The sequence below is a fragment of the Cyanistes caeruleus genome, chromosome 2, assembly GCF_971803275.1.
Source record: "Cyanistes caeruleus chromosome 2, bCyaCae1.hap1.1, whole genome shotgun sequence".
In the NCBI taxonomy this organism is placed as follows: domain Eukaryota; kingdom Metazoa; phylum Chordata; class Aves; order Passeriformes; family Paridae; genus Cyanistes; species Cyanistes caeruleus.
In genome coordinates, this window is record NC_141702.1 from 106362866 (window position 1) to 106369302 (window position 6437).

At 43.3% G+C, this 6437-nt stretch overlaps 1 long non-coding RNA gene across 1 annotated transcript; it reads left to right on the top strand.

Moving 5' to 3' along the window:
- Window positions 1-5692, top strand: LOC147655096 (uncharacterized). Its single transcript, XR_015283785.1, has 2 exons — window positions 1-5208; window positions 5262-5692. It is a non-coding gene; the product is annotated as an uncharacterized LOC147655096 (long non-coding RNA).
- Window positions 5693-6437: the final 745 nt, after the last annotated feature.

Below are 6437 nucleotides of genomic sequence, written 5' to 3' on the forward strand. Positions count from 1 at the left end.
GCTGCACTGAGCTGTGGGCCTGGGGGAAGCGGGCGAGGCCTTGGCCTGGTCACTGAGGGGCAGAGCAGTGTGTGGAGCCAGGGCTGCTCCAGCTGTGGGCTGTGTGGATGGAATTCCGTGCTCCTGACATGGCTCCAGCTCCCTGCAAGCTCTGAGGCAGACTGGGATGCTGGAACAGCTTTTTTCCAATAACTCCTGGAACTCTTGCTTTAAGGTGTCACATTGCTTGTCCCTACGGCCTGCCCGTAGTGCGGCTGGCTGGATGTTTGTGCTGTGCCTCTGGAGCTGAGTGGCATTTTATGAAACCAGTACTCCAGACTGGGAAATACAGGGGAAATAAGGCACTGTCCTGTGTCTAGTACTTCAGGCAGGCTGACAAGCCCTATTTATTTTAATTCTGTGGCCCAGATAATACTGCTGGAGAAATCAGCATTAGCCTTTTGATCCAGGCTCTTTGCAGCAAAGCCAGCAGGCAGAGGGACCCTCTTTATTGGATATACACTCAGATACCAGGATCAACCTGCTACTTACCATCAATTTTTTCTTTAATAAAATCTTTCCTTTTTTATATTTGGAATTAATCCAGACTAAACCCAGGGTGCCCTTTAGCTTCTGTGAGTTATGCTTTCCCTGATTGCCCCCACCAAAACTCCCCTGAAACCCTTCAGTCTCTCACAGCAGGTTTTTTAACCTGCAGAGCTCCACTTTTGAAAAGTGTTACTGGGGCCATCAAGGATCTCTTGGGGTGGCTACAGAGGGGTGACAGCAATGGGTAACCATGTCCCAGGTGCATGGGTCCTTCTGGAGGGATTTCCAGGCAATGGGAGGCTGTCACCCAGGGTTTAACACCACCTTGGTAAACTTGGTTTGTGAGCAGAACAGATTAACTCCCTTCTATTCCCCAGGCTGAAATGGCTGTACCCCTGTGCTTGGCTAAGCCAAGCTTCCCCACTTTCTCCCCTGAGTAGAGGAATTCAATGTGCTAGGCAAGAAGAGGGCTGAGGGAAGGGTTTTTTTTTTATATTTTAACTGTTTTTTGGGGTATTGTCACTGTCCTAATCTTGTAGTGCTCCCCAGGGCCTCTTGGGCTGTGTCACCCTTAGCTGAGCATGTTCCAGGCTCAGGAGTTGTTCTCTATGGATAAGAAGGCACAAAGATGCTGACTTTGTGTTAGAGTGGGGTTTTCCTGTTCTGATGTTCCTAAATCCCAGTGCCAGGGAATTGTTTTTAATTGTTACTTTTTAAAAAAGAACTTGATTATTTTTGCCTCTTTTTTACAACTTAACATCAATATCTGTGTTTAATTCTTTAATGATGTCTATTATGGGGGCCCTTAAAGCCTGTTTTTCATGCTGGCTAATCTTACTGTTTCATCTCTTATTTCGTATTAGGCCTCACAGCATTTCATAAATCAGATTACGTAGAAACAAGTATGAAGATGGGAATGTCCTGGATTTCAGACTTGTTTTGCCTCAGACTGTTCTTGTTAATAGCATAGATGTTGACAGCTCTGTATTTTAATTTACTAACTTAGTTTCTGCTTTAAATATAAATAAACTAAACTAGGTTAGTAAATTAAAATATACTATCAAACCCCTAAATGTTGTCATGTGTGAAATTTATAATTTATTTAATGATAAGCTTTCTTTGACCTTAACCTGGGCTTCTAACTGCAGTTTTATCTGTTCTTACATCAGCTCTGATTAGTAACTCAGCTTGTCATTTGTATAATACTGTTGATTATCTTTGCTTCTTGAAAGAAGTCGGGTAATAAATCAATTTCTTTTCATTTAAAGAATCTATTTCATACAAAGAAATAGATTCTTTAGCACAGAAGGTGTTTCTTTAGCACAGAAGGTGTTTATTCTAAGAATGTATGCATATTGCCCTTGGTATATCTCATCCTTTGCTTTACTGTTCCTCCTGAAAGCCAAGTGAAACTGCTCTGAATCAGATTTTTAAAACTAATTTATTTGAGGAAACTGGTGGGAGAAATGTGCTCAGAAGTAAAGCCATTTCAATATTTTAGTGTGATTAAATGCAGAGTAATTAAAGCATAATTCAGGTAATTTTCAAAATTAGATTGTCCAAGTCTGCAAAATGTTTTTAAACTCCATCCCCTCGAGCAGAGGACTGTGAGGGTGTTAAATAAGATGACACATCTCTGTCCCAGCTGGATCAATATTTGAGTTGCTTTTAGGTCTGCCTGTCACAGAGGAACAAGTAGATAAATGGTGTGAATTTCTAAGTAATATTCACAATACCAGCTGCCAGGGATGTTGTTTACTTCTAAACACAGGATCTGCTTGAGTGTGATGCCTCCCCTGAAGACCTCTGAGGCAGGTAAGAGCCCCTGGTTGCCAGATGCTCATTCAAAGTGAAGGTTTGACACCTTCAGGGTGTCACAGCATGTGGAGATGGGGGTTTCTGTCATCTGGGAACCTTAGCTGCAGTCTGTGAGTAAAAAAACCCTCACAGGGTGAAAAAAACCAAAGGCCTGCAGGTGCTGTGTCTGCTTTCACTGATAATTTGCTAAGATATTAGATATCCTTGAAAGCTGTGATCTGACCTAACACTTCGTCTCATCTAGGTCAGTCTTGAAAAGTGATATGTGGTGAGTTTTTTTTTTAATTTTTTTTTGTTGCTGTTGTGTTTTGGTTTGATTTTTTTTTTCTTCCCCCATGCTGGTTTTTTTATCACTCCCTTGACCTGTTTTCTATGGAGAAGGCTTCTGGGCTGGGAGATGGGAGGCACAGGCTTGCTGAGCTCAGTGGGAAGCCCCACATTGAGCTCAGCGTGTGTGAGGTGCTGAGAGAGGGTAAACCGTGGCAGGGACCTGATGAGGCAAATCTCTGCCTGCTGCTGTGAGCTCCCACACTGGAGAGCCTCTGCTCTCCCAACCAGCTGCTTCTTCTGTCTCTTTTCCCCTCTGAGAGCCCAGAGATCTGAGCCTCCCTCTCACACAGCAGCTATAAGGGGTTTTATAGGCAGTGGCAGAGCAAAGAGCTGCTAGGAACAGGGAAGAAGAGGAAAGGGACAGGGAGATGCAGGATTTACTTGCTTGTCATCCTTGGTAGGATGCTGCTGTGTGAAGTTTAGATGGCAAGTGCACAGATTTATAGGGACACTTACACCCTGGAAGCTGCCTGACAGCCTGGGTACCTCTGGTCCTCTGACGTGATTGTGCATCACGTTAAACCCATGGTGGTTTTGGCTGGGGAATGCCCCAAACACAAAACTAAATTTATATCTCCCTGCTTGGGAAATATGCATCCACTTGACTTTGAAATCTGGGAAGTCTCATCTGCATTTACCCTGACAGGTGACACACAGCATTGCTTGAAGTAGACTTAATGACAAAATGTGTTTGGAAGGGAGTAGCTCACCATCTGGTTTGATTTTTGGGGACTGGCACATATTGCAAGGGGAAAGGGGGTTCTGTCCCTGAGGTTTGATGCCTTGATTACATCTGTGTAGTGAGGTGAGCTCTGAACTTCTGGTCACCTTGTGCTGAATTGATGTCCTCTGACCTTCACCTGTCTTAGCAAAGGAATGCAGCAGAGAAGACCTGCTAACAGAAAACAATGGAGCCTGCAATATCTGCAGGGGAAGAAATTTTAAGTGACACTGTGGGGCACTGTGCATTTGCAGTTGGGCCCACTGCAAACCTTTGTATCTCAAAAATGCTGTCCCTTCGTAGCTAACACTTCTGCAGGCCCAGGGTTTGTGGTGACCTTTCTGCCTGTGTCACCTCTCCACCAAAGAGCTAAAGGTGATTTCAGATTTGGGTTAACTCTCCCATCTGCTGCCTGACAGTGCAATAGGCTTATCAGTAGAGCATGCATTTAATTTTTTTCTTTTAGCAGATTTAAGGTTTGGATCCTGCCTGGGTAGGGCAAAAAGAGAAACAACATCTCCTTGCTGTATCTCCAGGTGCATGGAGGATGCTCTGCTGGAAAAAGCTGCTTGTATGACAGAGGCAGAGATTTCTTCCTGAAAACAGGAGGCCTTTATGCCCAACAGCCTAATTTGTCATGCATTACTGAAAAAGAGTGTGTGAAAGAATGGAACAAAATCCTGTTTTTCTTTGTCTATTTACATATTAAAGGATTTGTTTGTTTTTTTTTTTTTTTTGTCATATAAGCATAAAAAACAGAGTAAATCACTTCCAGGCTTACCTAGAAGCCTGTAGCTCTTAGACAGTCATTAGTATTCAACTTACTTGTTTTATTTTGTTTGAGCAATTATTTTATCTTACTAGGCCATCAGTTTGGGAGCAATTTTTTGACTCTCAAACTATTTCTCTCTTTCAGACACACACATTGCATATATCTGATATTTTCAAAGAACTTCTGATGCTAGAAAAGTAGAGAGAATCATTTGCTCAGCATTGTACTCTGCTGAACACTTTCCCCATTCTGATTTCTTATAACTGTTGTTTGCATGGAGCACAGCCTCCACAGCAGTATCCATGAAAAGCTTCTGTACCCTGCATTTTTCACAGTAAACATTTGGGATGAATTTGTCACAAAGAAAAATGCTGACCAAAGAGATTATTCTGCTCAGTTATTGGGAGGCTTTTGGGATAATTCATAGAAGTCTGCAAGACATTAAAAAATAAAATCTTCTAGTCATTTTCCTTTCTAATTTTTTAAAAGCAGATTTTTTTGTTTCATCGAATGACTTCATTATTCAGAGAAACATAGAATAGTTTGGGTTGGAAGATCATCTAGATCCAACATGACCATGGAACTGGCATTAGCTAAAGTAAGTCAAATATTTGTTGGCAATTATTGATAGATATTTTTCTTTGATATTATTTATAATGGCTACATAAAAGGAGAGTGCAAAAAAATATATTTTAGGGATGAAAAAAAAAGGGTTTTTAGTTGCTGTCTGTGTGGCCCACACCAGGCAGGATGAAACAGCAGAGTTTAGGGCTGTTTTGTGCCTTGAACAAGTCTGTCCTGCTGAGCCTGAAGCCACCATGAGCATGGCATGGAATAGGTATAGAGAGGCTGTGCTAAACATCAGCCTTCCTCCTGCAGGCTTACCTTGCAGCAGGTCTTGGGCAGCTCCCCAGAAGGTGCTGACCCATCCTGTCAGTGTCAGGAGATCCTCCAAGCATGGGTTGCTCCCAACAGGACACTTTTGCCTGGAAGTTCTGGGAGAGGAATGAACGCTGAAAAATGGGGAAAGGTAGTGGAGGTGCAAGGCAGACCCTTAAGTGATTAATCAAGCTGGGCTTGTAAGGAGAGCAGGCACGTGAATTTCTTCTCCTTCAAGGTGAGTAATGTGATTTTTTTTTTTTTACTCAGAGTGTGCAGATTTAATTAACTGGTGACTCCTCTGCCTCGTTAGAGCTGACAACAGGTCCCTTCCCACGTATGTGCTGTGGTACAGATCCGTGGGTGGTCATGGGGCTTGATGCTCCTGGCTATGGCAAGGCAGGATCTGTAGCTCCTGGTCTGCTGAAGGAGCTGCTGAAGTGCAGCCCTGAGCACATCACCCAAATCCCTGCCAAGCACCCCTGACAGCAAACTGAGCAACCATCACAGTCTGGACACACATATGGAAGTGCAGTGACTTGTTCATCCATGGCAAGGGGGTTGGAACTGGATGAGCTTTAAAGTCCCTCCCAACCCAAGTCATTCTAAGATTCTGCAGGTGGTGAATAAAGAAGTCAACCCAATTTTTTGATTTAGGTGTTTGGCTGTGTATTTTAACCAGGAGCCTTTATCTCATATGAGTTGCCTCTTGGGGAAGCAACAACAGGTGGAATTGACCAGAAAGAAGTAGCAGCAGCAACAAAAAAACCCCAAGAAACACCCCAAAACCCAATTTAAAACCTTTCCAAAATACTAAACCTTGCAATTCTGTCTTTCAATTAAATATTGTCTGAGTCAAAAAAGTATATTTTCCTCTAGTTCATGGAAGCATCTTAATGCCTGAAAGGGCAGTTTGGTTCTCTGTTTCTGCATAGTTGTTTTTGGACAAATGTTTTTTGTGTTAGATCTGAATTAAACCACTAAAATGTGTTTTCAAGAGACAGCAAGGGACTGAAGTAGGGACTGAAGGCAGCATCTCATGTCCTTTATGTGAACTCCTGTGCATCCCTTCAGTTAGGGTTGGGCTGGTCCCTGTGAGCCTTGGGACTGTGTGTATTCTGACAATGTTTCATGGGATTGGGATTATGTGAGTGCTGTATTCTTATCTCTTGGAAATGTCCTTGTAGGAGGGTCCCCCAGCAAGGAGCCCCTCCCCTCTGTACCGTGGGATTATTTCAACAGCAGCTTCATTTCAGATCCCCAGCACACAGCCCTCCACCAGGTTTAGGATCAAAGGGACAGCATGGGATGGGGCACAGGGATGTTCCCAGATAAACAGCCCCGTGACAGAGGCTGGGCTCTCTGCACACTGCCAACTTGCCTGAGCAA